The sequence below is a fragment of the Hyperolius riggenbachi genome, chromosome 2, assembly GCF_040937935.1.
Source record: "Hyperolius riggenbachi isolate aHypRig1 chromosome 2, aHypRig1.pri, whole genome shotgun sequence".
Lineage (NCBI taxonomy): Eukaryota > Metazoa > Chordata > Amphibia > Anura > Hyperoliidae > Hyperolius > Hyperolius riggenbachi.
Window position 1 is genome coordinate 478,870,482 of NC_090647.1, and position 17,251 is coordinate 478,887,732.

At 43.1% G+C, this 17,251-nt stretch overlaps 1 long non-coding RNA gene across 1 annotated transcript in view; it reads left to right on the forward strand.

Annotated features, from left to right (window-relative positions):
* The first annotated feature begins 11,432 nt into the window (after nucleotides 1-11,432).
* LOC137547096 (uncharacterized) overlaps nucleotides 11,433-17,251 on the forward strand; it is an 84,118-nt gene continuing 78,299 nt past the window's right edge. The window contains exons 1-2 of the long non-coding RNA XR_011026469.1: nucleotides 11,433-11,562; nucleotides 12,100-12,214. This is a non-coding gene — a long non-coding RNA (uncharacterized lncRNA). The remainder of the gene's footprint in view (nucleotides 11,563-12,099; nucleotides 12,215-17,251) is intronic.

Consider the following 17,251-nt stretch of genomic DNA (forward strand, 5'->3'; position numbering starts at 1 on the left):
AGATGCCGAGTCAGTTCACAGCGGCAGCCCGGAGCAGCAGGCAGGGCTACGGTAAGATGGCCGCCCGAAGCCCTGCTCTGCAGACTTGGAGTCTGCAGTGCAGGGCTTCAGGCGGCCATTTTCCCGTAGCCCTGCTCGGCGGGTAATGCAGGCTGCAGGAAGGAAGAGGATTGTGGGAGCTGAGCTGCACGCCACAAGGAGGTCGGGAGAGGAGGAGGTCGGAACAGGAAGTCTTCTGACTAGATGAGTAAATGGGTTTTTCTTTTCTTTTTCAGGTGGTGCTGCTGATTGTGGTCAGAACTGCTGAGCATTGTGCATATTGGGGTCAGATCTGCTGAGCATTGTGCATATTGGGGTCAGATCTGCTGAGCATTGTGCATATTGGGGTCAGAACTGCTGAGCATTGTGCATATTGGGGTCAGAACTGCTGAGCATTGTGCATATTTGGGTCAGAACTGCTGAGCATTGTGCATATTGGGGTCAGATCTGCTGTGCATTGTGCATATTGGGGTCAGATCTGCTGAGGATTGTACATATTGGGGTCATATCTGATAAGGATTGTGCATATTGGAGTCATATCTGATAACGATTGTGCATATTGGGGTCATATCTGATAAGGATTGTGCATATTGGGGTCATATCTGATAACGGTTGTGCATATTGGGGTCATATCTGATAACGGTTGTGCATATTGGGGTCATATCAGATAACGGTTGTGCATATCGGGGTCATATCTGATAACGATTGTGCATATCCGGGTCATATCTGATAACGATTGTGCATATTGGGGTCATATCTGATAACGATTGTGCATGTTGGGGTCATATCTGATAACGATTGTGCATATTGGGGTCATATCTGATAACGATTGTGCATATTGGGGTCATATCTGATAACGATTGTGCATATTGGGGTCATATCTGATAACGATTGTGCATATTGGGGTCATATCTGATAACGATTGTGCATATTGGGGTTATTAAACGTGTTTTTTGTTCAAATCTGCTCACATTACGTGTATTTTCTTGAGAAAACTTGCACAATTATGTGAATTTTCTGAGGAAAGGGTCACCAAAACTTGGGCCCTCTGTCTTTGCGTTGCACTTTTAAAGGGAGGTTAAGGATACCCAAGGTGACATGTGACATGATGAGATAGACATGGGTATGTACAGTGCCTAGCACACAAATAACTATGCTGTGTTCCTTTTTTTCTTTCTCTGCCTGAAAGAGTTAAATATCAGGTATGTAAGTGGCTGACTCAGTCCTGACTCAGACAGGAAGTGACTACAGTGTGACCCTCACTATTAAGAAATTACAACTATAAAACACTTTCCTAGCAGAAAATGGCTTCTGAGAGCAGGGAAGAAATAAAAGGGGTCAATAGTTCATAGATATTAGCTCTGGCATACTTCAATGATTGTGTCATTGAGCAAAAACATTAAAACAGTTAAAACTTAAAATGTAGATTTAAACATAAAATAAAATTGTGGAATATCTTAAAAAGTTATTTTTAGGAGAAGGAAGATAGATACAGTTGCTTATTCCATTTGTTTATTTTCGCCTCGGGTGTCCTTTAATAGTTTTCACCCTAAACTGGGCAAAGACGTCTCACAATGTTATTCGTATGACCCTATTTCCCTCCTATCATCTGCAGGGCTGTCCTGCCCATGAAGCAGGGTGACGCAGCTTCCTCAGGCGGCGGAATTGTGGGGGGCGGCGCCCGGCTGAAACAGGAAGAGAAGAGTGCGCCTGGCCTGCCGCTGCCCATCTGGAAGCACGGCCACCTGGACATGGCACCCCAGCGGCAGCTCTGGGTATGTGTCGCAGCATCCGTAACTCCTCGCTTGTCAGATCACATCCTCCGCTCTCTCTTTTACAGCAGGGCTACAAGAAAATCGCATTTGCGGACATCGGTGGCCATTTAGCTGTAGCCCTGCTGTAATAGACAAAGCGGGTGACGCGATCTGATGACCAGGGAAGGAAACAGAGCGGGGTATGCGCTACATTTTGGGTAGTTGGTGAGTCGCGGGGCGGGGGGCTCATCCTCACAAATTTGTCTCAGGTGGCAAAAAGTGTAGAGCCGGCCCTGATCATCTGATGTTTTTCTCCCTGATTCACACACACCAAGTAGACTTTATGCCTGGCAAGAAGACTTATATTAGAAGGCTATACGCTAATCTACAAGCCGACCATGCTAACAAAGGCCAGCGTGTAGTTATCTCACTAGATGCAGCCAAAGCATTTTATGCAGTTGAGTGGCCTTTCCTCCTTGCAGTACTGTCCAGATTCGGCTTTGAAGATAATTTTATTCAATGGGTGAAGATATTACATAAATCCCATGGCACAGATTTGCACGAATTCCACTATTTCTAGGTAGAGGAACAAGACAAGGGATGTCCACTCTCCCCTCTTCTATATGCTTTGTCAGCTGTGCCTGTAGCATATATAATTAGAGCTGAGCATAATATCCAGGGTTTATGTAATGGCAGTATAGAGGGAAAAATAAGTCAGTATGCTGATGACACCATACTTAACAGATCCCCAGATGTCCCTATACACAGCCTTTGTACTTATTTCTGAGATAGGCGACTATTCGGGCCGCTCTATTAATTGGTGTAAGTTGGCTTTATTAGGTTTTGTCCACCCCAATTTCTCTGCGTTTCCCTTGCCCTGTCTCCTCCATATTGTCTCTTCCTTTAGATAACTGGGTGTTACATTCTGTGCATCCCTGGCCCATTTTTCTGGGCACATATTTGCATCATTGTCCCATACAAAACAGAAAAAAATAGAAAGAAGAGGAAATAAGAAAAAAGGAAAGAAAAAAAGAGAGAACAGAGAGAAGAAGCAAAAATAGCCAGTAGGACCATGCCACAAAAGAAAGAGAGAAAAAGGCAGAGGGGAGAAAGAAAAAGAAGTAAAAAAAGAAGAGCTATGAAGACTAAGAGACTGATATACTAGAAGAAATGTAAATTAGGAGACAAGAGTTTGTCATGAGGGGGAGGGGGTAATTCGGGCCATAGATGGAGGGGACCAGGCAGTGGGTTTCTCTAGACCGTAGACGGACCTAGTCGGAAGCAGAGTCCTGGATACCTACCCACAATTCCCTGACTAGCCCAATAACCCTGTCTTTTTTGGAGTTTAATTCTGTTTCCGCTTCTATAATGCGGAATGAAGGGGTCCTCGCTTTTCATTCTGCAATATGGGGGACTATTTTTCCAGTTATCCACAATTAGTTCTTTAGCAATTAGAGAGAAGAAAAATAAAAAAATAAGGCAGAACTTAAAACCAAACTAAACCCTCTCCTAGCGTGACAAAACAACACCATCACCTCATCTAACGCAAAGAGCAGGTTGAGGGTGTTCCTGATAAATAATTCAAGGTCGGGCCAAAAGGGGGCGATCTTAATACAGTCCCAGAACCAGTGAGTGTAGGAGCCAGTAGCGCCACATCTCCAACAACCACTATTTGCCCTTTTCCGTTGGTCTTCCACCTGAGGGTTATAGTACCACCTTGAAACCAGTTTGAATTGAATTATTTGCACATTGGAACTGGCGGGTAACCAGATGTCTCCCGGCACCAATCCACATCCCTGAACTTATTGCCAAGCTCTTCCACTTTCCTAGTAGTTTCTTCTGACTGCACTCATTGTCCTGGCCCAAAAACTATACATTTGTCCCAAGGCTTTAGCTTGCACAATCCCTTTGATGAAGTTAGTTCCATATTGGTTCAAACTTCTTATTACTGTATTATATTTTTCACATGCTCTAAGGAAGCTGCCTATTTGAAATTTGCCTAGAGGGGTAGCTGGAGCCGCGGAGCCATTCAAAAGGATCAATATTCTAGTATCCTTGTATAAGTTATTAGTTGAAAACCAACTGTGGGACTGACCCGGCAAAAAATAAGGGTTGTCCCGTAGTCTCTGTAGAGGGGTATGGGACATATTCCCATTTTTTCCTTTTTTCTAAGGGTAATAAGGCCTGCAGGGTCGGTTTGATAAAAGGGTGGTGTGACCCAGCTATCAGTTTTGCGAGTAACAGGTGGGATCCAGGAGAAGACAGAATCAAAATCAAGGTATTGGGCCTCCATCCCTATCCACATTTTCCCCTGTTGTTGGTTCCCCTACTCTAGTACACATCTCAGAAGATTGGCTTTATGGTATCGAGCCAGGTCTGGAGCTGCAAGCCCTCCATCCTCCCCATCCTTAGTCCTCCATCTTCTCTTTCCTGACCCACTGCATCTCAGACAACATCACTCCCTTGTTTCATCTGGCACAAGTTAAGTTCTCTGCTTGGACTAAACTACCTCTATAAGTAAAGGGTCAATCTGCTCAAGTTGGACCTGATGCCAAAGATACTTTACATCATACATAACTCACAAATATATATACCTTTATCCTTTTTTAAGAAATTGAGATCTACCCTGTTTCCCCAAAAATAAGGCCTACCCTGAAAATAAGCAGAAAATAGCTGTTATTTTGAGCATGCTTGAAATGTAAGCCCTACCCCAAAAATAAGCCCTAGGTATAATGCTTTATAAATCAATAATAATAATAATGCTCTCCATTGTTTGGACCAAATCAAGAGCCAAACAAAATTTATGATTCTACAATGTCCTTCTACTCTGAGTGGGGTAGCTCTGCCCTCGACACAACTTTATTATCTAGCAGGACAGCTTGAACATATTTCTCATTGGTTCATTTCTTACTCACTGCAGCCCACTGAGCCTCTAGGTTTCTCCTCAATGGATCAAACACACAATCTACCTTTTTGCACTTCTCAAAGGCACCCTTACGAAAAGGTCCCCTAACAATGCCATCCTATGTCAGGCATCTAAAGTTTGGCACAGAGCAAATAAGATTATCCCAAATCCCTTCTCCTCATGGGAACATTTCACCCCTCTCTGGAACAATCCCTTTGGGTGGATAAGAGAATTACATATTTAGGCCAACTCCTACATAATACCAAACTAATTTCCTTTGATGTCTTTCAAAACCAATTTTCATTAACTCCCATCCAGCATGTTATGTACCAACAACTCCACCATGCTTTGAGAGCTCAGTTTCTTCTTGGTCTTCCCCATACAGACAACTCTTTACTTATTGAGCCCATCAAAGAACGCCTAGTAAAGCAACACATTGGATCTGTGTATTCATAATTTGATGAACATCTAGCCGACCCTATTGTTGAGGTCGCAGTGAACAAGTAGGTCCAATTTGGGGTACAAATTGACTCTGAGGAGTGGGAAGATTGCCCACTCACCTCTAGGCAAGTGTTTCCCTGTGTCAGGGACCCCCTTAGTAAGCTTTATGTTTCACATCAAATCTATCTTACACCTGCTCAGATCTCTTGATTGTTCCCAATGCCCCTAGTAATTGCCCCAAATACAGTACACCTGATCCAACTTTTCTGCATTTGTTACAGCAATGTCTCCTGGTGGACTTTTGGAAACAGACTGTTGATTTCTTGCATTATTGTATGGACTTTTCCAAACTATTTGCTGCAAAACAATGTGTTGCCCTTAGATGTCTCTCACCTATCTGCTCTTCTCTGCAAGACTGGAAAAGTAAAATCAATCATTCTCTTCCATATAAAAATTTAGTATTCCAATATAGAGGTTACCCCTCTAAATTCAACAAAATTTGGGACACATGAATATCAAACCCTAACTTATAGTTACACCGTCAAGTTAGGTTTGGTCTGATTATCCTCAGATACTCTTTTATGTACTCTTTTTTCCATATGTTTTTCATACATGCCACTTTTATGTTGTACTCTGGTCTTTTTATACAGTATCTTCTGCTCAATACTGTAATATTTCATATGTACCCATATGTATTGCCAATATGTCAATAAACGTTTGGTAAACTTTTGGTAAACAAAAAATGTTTTGTGTGTTATTTCAGGAATTATTCATTTTTGTGTCATGCCAACATTTTATAGAGCACAGTGCATTAAAGTAAAATCACAGTCCAGCATAACTAACAAACACCTGTCTTCCAACTCCCTATTATTCATATAATTATCCTACCTGCCTTTGACTCAAAGTAATGTCTTCCATGTGAAAATGACAGTTCCTCCCCTAGTCATAGTCAGCTGGTAATGGAAGCAGCTGTGTTACATAATAATCCAAAAGCTCTGCATTCGGGAAAATAGTTGTAGAAACAAAGGCAGAAAAGCATCCATGGGAGACAGGATTTGTGTATCGCCAAAAATAAATGGTATATAGTGAGTGAAGTTGGATACTCACAAGTTATTGGTTGTCAGTGTCAGACAACCACTAATAGTGTTTCAGGGGATGGGGGTATTTGGACCTTCTTCGTAGGCCACCTGAACTGCCCAGGACATACAACTTGGAGATGGGGATATATAGAGCAAAAGGTGCCATGGAAATAAAGTAATGAAAAGGTTAGAATGAAGGGAAGATTGGCTTACCTCCTTATGGGCAATGCATGAAGCCCAAGTGCAAAAGTATGTAGACGTCTATTGAAAACATGATTCACCTTTTCAAGTTGGCTGCTTTAGGATTTAAAGTGCACTGAGCACTCGGGATACATTTTTTTTTACAATGCAGTGTGCTGTTAGGGGCAGTGCCATTACTTACCTACAGGGGGATGCTCCTCTAGCTACCTGTCTGTGTGGTCTCCATAATATTCCCTAGGCAGCCTCCGCAGCGGCCAGGCTGAGGCAGAGGCGAGAGAGGCTTCAGCCTCAGGGCGAAGTGTAGGAGGGGGCGCACAACCCACTTACCTATCATTTCCCTATTGTGTTTGAAGCAGAGATAAATAAGAAAAGGGGATACATGACCATGACTGCAAGCCAGATAACTAGAAATTTAAGGATTGGGGCGGAGGTTGGGGGCCCTAGGGCGCCTCTTAATCTAATAGCAATCAGTGTGTGACGGCTGGAGTGGGAGGGATGGAGGGGCGCATTTTGGTGTGTCAGCCTTGGGTGCTGAAGGACCTTGTCCCGGCTCTGCGACCAGCAGATCAAAGCATCCATCTGTGGAGGGTGCTCTCAGGCACCGTAATCCATGCTGGGATATGTAGTCTGTTGATGTGAATACATCTCCCAGAGAAAGATGTGCCCACATCTACAGTGGGATGCAAAAGTTTGGGCAACCTTGTAGATTGTCATGATTTGGCTGTATAAATCGTTGGTTGTTACAATAAAAAATGTCAGTTAAATATATCATATAGGAGACACACACAGTGATATTTGAGAAGTGAAATGAAATTTATTGGACTTACAGAAAGTGCGCAATAATTGTTTAAACAAAATTAGGCAGGTACATAAATTTGGGCACCACAAAAAAAGTAATGAAATTAATATTTAGTAGATCCTCCTTTTGCAGAAATTACAGCCGCTAAACGCTTCCTGTAGGTTTTAATGAGAGTCTGGATTCTGCTTGAAGGTAATTTGGACCATTACTCTTTTCAAAACATCTCTAGTTCATTCAGGTTTAATGGCTTCCGAGCATGGACAGCTCTCTTTAACTCACACCACAGATTTTCAATTATATTCAGGTCTGGGGACTGAGATGGCCATTCCAGAACATTGTACTAGTTCCTTTGCATGAATGCCTTAGTGGATTTTGAGCAGTGTTTAGGGCTGTTGTCTTGTTGAAAGATCCAGCCCTGGCGCAGCTTCAGCTTTGTCGCTGATTCCTGAACATTGGTCTCCAGAATCTGCTGATACTGAGTGGAATCCATGCATCCCTCAACTTTGACAAGATACCCAGTCCCTGCACTGGCCACTCAGGCCCAAGCATGATGGAACCACCACCATATTTTACTTAAAGTAGCAGGTGTTTTTCTTGGAATGCTGTGTTCTTTTTCCTCCACGCATAACGCCCCTTGTTATGCCCAAATAACAACATTTTTGTTTCATCAGTCCACAGCACCTTATTCCAATATGAAGCTGGCTTGTTTAAATGTGCTCAGGCAGCTCTGTTTGTGCTGTGGCCGGAGAAAAGGCTTCCTCTGCATTACTCTCGCATACAGCATCTCCTTGTGTAAAGTGCGCCAAATGGTTGAACGATGCACAGTGACTCCATCTGCTGGTCTGTGGGTTGACTCTAATTGTTCTCACCATTCGTCACCTTTGTTTATCGATGATTTTTCTTGGTCTGCCACTTCGAGCCTTAACTTGAACTGAGCCTGTGGTCTTCCATTTCTACAATATGTTCCTAAATGTGGAAACAGACAGTTGAAATCTCTGAGACAGCTTTCTGTATCCTTCCCCTAAACCATGATGGTGAACAATCTTTGTCTTCAGGTCATTTGAGAGTTGTTTTGAACCTCCATGTTGCTACTCTTCAGAGAAAATTAAAAGAGGAGGGAAACTTACAATTGCCCCCCTTAAATATTCTTTCTTATAATTGGATTTACCTGTGTATGTAGGTCAGGAGTCACTGAGCTTACCAAGCCAATTTGAGGTCCAATAATTAGTTCTAAAGGTTTTGGTATCAATAAAATGACAACAGTGCCCACATTTATGCACTTGCCTAATTTTATTTAAACAATTATTGCACACTTTCTGTAAATCCAATAAACTTCATTTCACTTCTCAAATATCACTGTGTGTCTCCTATATGTTATATTTAACTGACAGTTTTTATCGTAACAACCAACGATTTATACAGGAAAATCATGACAATTAACAAGGTTGCCCAAACTTTTGCATCCCACTGTAGTGCAGATGACAATCGTAGTTGTGTAAGAACGAACATGGTACGTGAACGTATGGTACAGTACGTCTGGTGAGAGTCAATCTGTGGGCTGTGTATTCAGGTGCTGGGGCACCTGGGAGCAAGGAGAGGACTAGCGGATAACATTGGGGAGATGGCTTGAATTGAGAAGGGACACCGCTTGGGGGAAGAATTTGTTTCTGTGCCTGGTGGTTTTGATGAGGATGGACCTGTAGCGACGACCTGAGCGGAGGAGGTCAAAGAAGTAATTGCCAGGGTGGTAGGGGTCATGTGTGATCCTGTTGGCCCTGGACCTCATTCTGGATGTATGGAGAAGGTCCGGGGGGGGGGGGGGGGGGAGGCAGGGTGGACCCGATGATCTTCTCGGCGGCATTGGATAACTCTCTGGAATTTGTGCCTGTCCCTTGCATTAGGGCCCAAGTACCAGACAATGATGGAGGAGTGTAGAAACTGGTCAGTAGCTCCCTTGGCATTCCAAACTTTCTCAGCTGCCTCAGGAAGAACAGTCTCTGCTGGGCTTTCTTTTGGGTTGTGATGGTATTTACATCCCATCTCAAGTTCTCGGTGATGGTGTTGCCTAGTAACCAAGCACTTTGTACCCTGGTGACCTCGGTTCCCTTGATGGAGACTGGGCTGGTTGATGGGGCATTCCTCCTGAAGTCCACAATCAGTTCCACAGTTTTTGCTTTGTTTAGTACATGTTTGTTATCTGTACACCACCTGAGGATCCGCTCTATCTCGCTGCGTTATTCAAGCTCCCCATTTTCGCAGATGAGTCCTAGGATGGTGATATCATCCGCAAATGTTATGACCTTGACAGTGTCAGCAGATGAGGTGCAGCTGTTTGTGTACAGGGAAAAGAGCATCGGTGACAGTACACACCCTTGTGGGGCTCCGGTGTTGGTGGTTCTTACACTGGAGGAACAGCCGCCGAATCTAACTAGCTGTGACCTGTTGGTAAGGAAGTCCTTGATCCAGCGGCAAAGGGTGGGTTCAACACCGAGTCGAACCAGGTTGTCATGCAGAATGTACGGGCAGATGGTGTTGAATGCGGAACTGAAATCCAGGAGGATGATCCTGGCGTAGGTATTGGGTTTGTCCATGTGTTCAGTGATGTGTGCAAGACTGATGTTAATGGTGTCTTCCATGGACCAGTTGGTCTTGTATGCAAATTGGAGAGGATCCAGTAGGGAGGCAGTGTGGTGCTTCAGATGAGAGAGAACTAGTCTTTTGAAGGTCTTCATGATGATTGGAGTTAAGGCAACAGGTTTGAAGTTGTTTAAATACGTGTGCCCTGCTTTCTTGGGGACTGGGATGATGTCAGATTTTTTGAAGCAGAAGGGAAGTTTGCCAGGCTCCAGGGATCTGTTGAAAAAAGAGGTGAGGACCAGTGCTAACTGGCTTGCACAGGTTTTCAGACAGGATGGGGATATGCCATCCAGGCCTGAGGCTTTTCTGGTGTTGAGCTCATTAGTCCTATGAGCCGCACACTGCTATGCAAACTGCAGCATGAAAATAAAAAGAAGTCTTACAGCCTATGGTTTGACTACATCTTCAAACTTTATCTATTTTCAGGCCCTGCTGACAGTGGTCATTGCAGAATAATTCTGCATGGCAACTCACTGCCCATACAATTCTGTGGGCCTGTTCACAGTAACGGATCACGTTATTCCAACTCGTTTCATGCAGACTTTGCATTAAAATCTATGTCCAGTGTTCATTGCAGTTCACACACATTATAACGCGTGCGTTATGGAACTGACCACTGTGAACCTAGCCTGACTTATTTTGATGGCAGTAGCACTTAGGCTTGAGATTGGTTTAGTGTACATCAGTTGCATTGCAGAATAATTCTGCATGTCAACTCACTGCCCTGTTCACAGGAATGGATCGCGTTATTCCAACTCGTTTCATGCAGACTTTGCATTAAAATCTATGTCCAGTGTTCATTGCAGTTCACACACATTATAACGCGTGTGTTATGCAACTGACCACTGTGAACCTAGCCTATTTGGATGGCAGTAGCACTTAGGCTTGAGATTGGTTTAGTGTACAAGGTAGCAAACTCTCCGGCCCTCTGTTCAGAGTGATCAGTTGCATTGCAGAATAATTTTGCATGTCAACTCACTGCCCATACAATTCTATGGGCCTGGGATTGCGTTATTGTATTTCGCTGCATGCAGGCTTTGTGTTAAAGTCTATGGCCAGTCTTTATTGCAGTTTTCTATATTGGTCTCTATGTTATCCACTGAAACCTGAGAAATAGCAGTAGATTATTGTACCATGCTAACCATCAGTAAAAGCAGGACACTTTGAATCAGGATGATACCATTTATTGGCTAACCTGAAAGAAAAAGAGTAACATTTTGGCTGATGTTCAGATGGATATAAGCTGTGTGCTCTAACATTTAGTGTCAGCATACAGGAATAGTCTCTGTAGAAGGCTTATTAGCTGAAAGCTTACTCCTTTTCTTTTAAGCTTGCTGCTGAATCCTTGTCATGCATAACTCTGTGTGGTGGCTGTAGTGTTTGTGGGAGAGCTTTCTTACTTGTCTCATAATATTAAATATTTCAGAAATGTACTTAGATCAGCAGTTCCAAGACTTCTCCCATAGACAGACACTTTGTTTATTTTTTTGTAAGATGTGTTTCTTCTTTCTTTTTTTTTTTTACCGCATATACACAAAGGATATGCATACAGTTGATATTCCTGCCTACCTAATTGGCTTGAGGGTTCTTTTCGCCACCTGGAGGAAGATGTGCAGAACTGCAGCCATAATAACAAGTATTTTAAGATTTCCAGCACAACTTGCTAACTGGGGGGAGCAGCCCCTGTGACTGCAGGGAGGCTCAAAGGTAGGTGTGTGTGTGTGTGCGTGCGTGCGTGCGTGCGTGCGTGTGTGTGTGTAGAAGGGACCCCCAGGCTGTGAGAGTCGCCAAGAGGAGGTAAGGGAAGGGTTGTGAACATTAAGGGAGCTTCATCAAAGTTTTGTTGGGAGGCGCCATGATTTGTAGTTACGCCCCTGTCCATTGCCATGGGATCTGAAAATGGATTGCATTGCATGCAGTAGAAAGAAAGCCTTGCAATCTGATCTAATTTTCAGATGACTTGACTGGGAAATCCCTGAGATATGAGCCTTCTCATAGAAAACTCACTCATGTTGCTGTGTTCACTACTACATCCACCAGTGTAGCCAACATCCCAACCATGTACTAAAATGTACATGGTGTGTGTGTGTGTGTGTGTGTGTGTGTGTGTGTGTGTGTGTGTGTGTGTGTGTGTGTGTGTGTGTGTGTGTGTGTGTGTGTGTGTGTGTGTGTGTGTGTGTGTGTGTGTGTGTGTGTGTGTGGAGAAGGGCCAACTACTAACATTCCCTTTCTCTGAAACTCCAGATCCCGTGTTTTTGTGGCTTCACTTCTTGTTATGGGTATGAAGATCCTGATGGCCACGCTTGTTTCATGACGCTTGTATGATGGACCCCCAGGCTGTGAGAGTCGCCAAGAGGAGGTAAGGGAAGGGTTGTGAACATTAAAGTGGATCCGAGGTGAACTTTTACACATTGCATAATTGTGTTCCTTTCCTATTGTTTATAGGGCATTCCTCAAGCCAAATACTTTTTTGTTTTTGTTTTAATACTCTAATACCCTATAAACTAAAAAAGCCACGCCCACAGGTTTTCAGAGAGCCTTGGCAGTAGCAAGGGCTCATGGGAGCTCAGTCTGGGCAAGAGGAGGGGGAGGTGTCACTAGCCATTGATTTCAGAGGCAGAGGGGAGGAGGGAGGAGGAGAGGGGATTAGGCTGATGGCTCAAGATACAGATAAGCCTGCCTCTGTGTAATGTTTACAAACAACATGGCCGCTGTCATTGTATCACAGGAATAAATCATCATATTCTATTAAAACTGTTTGCAGCTAGATTTGCTGTGTAAACCATCTAAACTTTACATAAGATATATAGACAAGTTACTTGTTATAGTTAGTTTTTCATCTCGGATCCGCTTTAAGGGAGCTTCATCAAAGTTTTGTTGGGGGGCGCCATGATTTGTAGTTACGCCCCTGTCCATTGCCATGGGATCTGAAAATGGATTGCATTGCGTGCAGTAGAAAGAAAGCCTTGCAATCTGATCTAATTTTCAGATGACTTGACTGGGAAATCACTGAGATATGAGCCTTCTCATAGAAAACTCATGTTGCTGTGTTCACTACTACATCCACCAGTGTAGCCAACATCCCAACCATGTACTAAAATGTATTTTTTATTAAACATCAGTTAAAGTCTTCTTCCAAGCAGACATAAATGTGACACTGAGAGTATGCTGGTGGACGGAGGAATAGGAGGAAGCCTGAGTTACTGCACTAGGTCCTGTGTTTATGCTTTTTTATGAGGATACTTGGATCCAGGAAGTGATGTGGAGCATCTGTGACCAACTTAATATATACAAAAAGCTTGTCTGCTGTTTGTGATTGAGCAGCCATTATATCTGGTGAGCGTACTGCATCTCTAGGTTTGATATACCAGTGGAAGGACACTGGCACTGGAGTGGGAAGTGAAACTCACTGCAGCTGTTATCACACTAGTGAAGGGTGGAGGTGCATGCAATCTCTGAGATACTGCACCAGATTTTGCTGTTGTCTGTTTTCTTGCATATACCCCGATGAGATGAGAAGGAATGAGGAGGTGATTGAAGAGGCTGTGATCGAATGGGTTTATATGAAGGCTTACCTTGCTGTTTGTAATTGAACAGCCACTTGATCTTGTGAGCGCATTGTACCGCCATTTGAGCACACATTCTTTAAAGTAGGAGAAGGTGGTGGTGCAAGTTGGAAAACTGAAAATACTACACTATATGTGTTCTTTATGTTTTTATGTTTCCATTTACGCATATCTCGTCTGAGGCTGAGGTTGATGTGACCACTACTGCCGATTGACATGTATAGGACATCTGGAGGTTGAACTGTCTTATCAGAAAGATCGCCACAGGATACCGTTTTGAGCGCGGACACTCTTTAAATTGAATATAGGTGACAGTATTGGGGTGTTGCGATCCGGTATAAAGAGACTGTTTAAGGAGAATGTGGAGCGCAATATCATCTATTACATAAATGTGATATAACATTGCAGCAGTATTCAAGTAATTCAAGTAATTGTAGCATAACCAGTGGTATGAAAGTACTGTAATTATTGCATCTCCTGAACACCCATGGCAATAAAACTGCTGTTTTGGGCAGCCATGTTTCCGAGAGACAGTCTGTGTCTGTGGGTGTGCTGAGGATGCTGTAATTACTTTCATACTGCTGTGTTTCCACTATGACTATGCTATCATTACTTGAAAATGTCTGCCATTTTACATTGCGATTATCACATTTACACCTGGGATAAGACTATAATTAATGTTTAAAGACATTTTACTATATTGAGCTGGTGCTGTTAGTTAGACTGGTGCATATAAAATTGTAAGCTCCCAAGGTTCAGACATTGCACAGAGACTACACTAGTGGTGTGCCTGTTTAATATTGGTAATGGCCATGTCTTGGAGAACTCATGGAGAAGCATGTGATCAGTTTGGTCAGGTGATAGATATGTACAGGGCCACAATGCCCTCAGCGAATCTCAACTTTGGCACCTTTGTCCCCCACATTGGGTCTGTACACAATACCGACAAATGAGCAACAAACAAGCACATTGGGAATTAACACTAAATAAAGGTAAAATTACAGTGTGTATGAGGAGCACAGAAATTTCACTTCAACAACAGTTGGATAGCGTGTTACTCTAGGAACATGCACATTACTGTATTTAGATAATATGAACTGCCAACTGCGCTAATACACAATTGCCACAAAAAGCCCAGCTCAGTATAGATGGTGATGGGGGAACCCACAGTATTAGGTAGCCAGAGAGCCCCTACCAGTAAAGGTAGCAAGAGCCAGAAAACGCCCCTCCCCCAGTATAAATAGCCAGAGAGCACCCCTGTATAGGTAGCCAGAGAACGTCCATATGGGTATCCAGGCAGCCCCTCAGAATAGGTGGTGATAGAGGCCTACCCCCAGTATTAGGCAGGCAGAGAGCCCTCCAGTATAGGTAGCCAGAGACCCCCCCCCAGTACAGGTAGTCAGAGACCCTTCCCCAGTATACGTAGCCAGAGAGCATCTGTATAGGTAGTTAGAGAGCTCTCCTCATACAAATAATGAGAGAACCCCCCCCCCCCCCCCCCCCAGTAAATGTGATGAAAAGGCCCCCCAATGCAGAACAGCAAAGGAATAAATTATCTCTCCATGATCCACAGTCAGTTGTACACAGGAAGCAAATGCCTGTGGAGGTGGAGCTTTTCAGAGGTTTCAGGTGCAGCTTTGCATCAATTTGGGAGCTTCATGGCCGTTCTGGTGCCCCTTCTCAAAAACTATATTGTTGGCCTGAGTGGCCATACAGGTCACTCAGGGCAAAGGCCAGCCCTCTATACGTAAGTCTCTGATTTGCTAGTCATGATCATGTGCTAAAGCAGGATGTGATCAAAGCAAATCAGAGTCCATTTCTTGCCTGTGTGTCTGTTTTGATTTGGTGGTACTTCTTCCTTCTTGTTATCAGTGTCTATATTTTGCACACTTAAAGTTCTGAGTGTAACGAGTGCTGGGATGACACACTATTCATCCCTTGGGTGAGTGGGAACGCACCGCATAAGGTGAAGAGTGTGAAGGAGATTGGGGTATAGGTACTGATTTGAAGGCAGGAGATCCCACAAGTCTTACAACCACAGTTGAATTAGCACAAACAAAAGAAAAAGAATGGTCAAATGACTCAAATCACAGCAACACCTTTCTTTTGTTTATAGTTTTTCTAAGCATGTATTCAACAAGGAGTTGAGATTGTTATGCAAGAATATTGGCCCATGATGAGATCCTTTCAAGCCTTAGTTGATTCATATTAGATGGCGGCATCTCTGGGGTTTGATTGGATCTTTTCACCTAATCCTAAAAATAATAAAATCTAAGACCAGTCGAGCATAGTGAGAGAGTATGTTGCCCTGATGAAAGTGCCCATCTATGGCAGGGAACAAAATGGCTATAAATGAGTGGATTTTGTCAACAACAATGTTGAGGCAGCACATGGCATTAAAGAGGACCTGAACTCAGAACTTCCTCTCTGCTCTAAAACATACGCACCAGCTTAATAACCTTTAAAGGAAAATATTTTTTGTTACAGTTGATACAAATCATACCATAAATCTGAAGTGTCTTCTGCTTCCATGGAAGCTTGATTCACTAAGACAAATAGCATGCCTTATCAGAGGTAACACACCTTATCAGAGTTAACACGCCTTATCAGAGTAGTAGTACATTATCCCCACAATTTGATTGGCCCAATAGGCTGCCTGTCACTTGACAGGAAACTTGACAGGCAGCCTATTGGGCCAATCAAAGTGCAGGGATAATGTCCTTTAGGCTGCATTTCCACTTGTGCGGTGCGAATCGCCGCGGTAAAAATTTGCATGCGGATGCGAATTTCGCATGCGAGTCTATACGAATTTTCATGCGAATTCGCATGGATGACGATGTATGCGAATTTAACCATGGCAGTGCTGGTGTGTTTTTCCATTGTTTCTATGCGAATTCGCATGAAATACATTGTATGCGATTCGCATAGCAGTATGCGGTATGCGAATTCTGATGGCTCTGCCATGCGAATTTTTTCTGCACAGAAAAACGCAAAGGAATCCTGACAAGTGGAAACAGTCCCATTCACTTGTATTGCTATGCGAATTTTCATGCGAAAAACGCATGCGAATTCGCTATAGTGGAAATGAGCCCTTAAAGTGATTGGACCCGCATGGGCTCAGGGCAGGACGACTGGAGCTCTCATCATTGCCAATTAGCAGGCATACGTTCGTAGTGCTCGCTATGCTGCTCTGATAAGGCGTGTTATCTCTGATAAGGCATGCTGTTTGTCTTAGTGAATCAAGCTCCTTTTGTTTACATCCTGTGTTTATCAATTAGCTCTCTGCCGTGGCAGGCAGCTGACACAGCTAAGAGATCAAATTATAACTTGTGATTAGTTGCATATGAGGGGGGATAAGCTAAACTCTCTAAATACATATGCGGTGCATTTCTCTATGTTTTCCTTCTGTCCTGTGCAAGAGTTACATTTTGTCCCTAGTATAATGTATGGCAATAATATTTTATCTGGAAATAACGGTGTATTTTTTCCATTTTGTGGTTTTTTTTTTAATACTATAACAATAATTATGAGTCTTTATTTGCAAAATTAACAGTAATATACCCTCATGACATACATACTAAAAAGTCCATAAGGTAACTATGTAGATATTTTTTTTAAAATAGTGTTTCATTTCGATAACTATCGTGTAGGGGTGTAAAGGGTTAAAATTTAATGCAAATGTATGTATGTAAATGTAATTTATGTATGTCATGGTGTGTTAGGGTGCATTTTAACTTTTTGGCTACTAGATGGCACTACACTTAAATTCCATGTTCTATTAACCACCCTGGCGTTCTGATTAAATCGCCAGGGTGGCTGCGGGAGGGTTT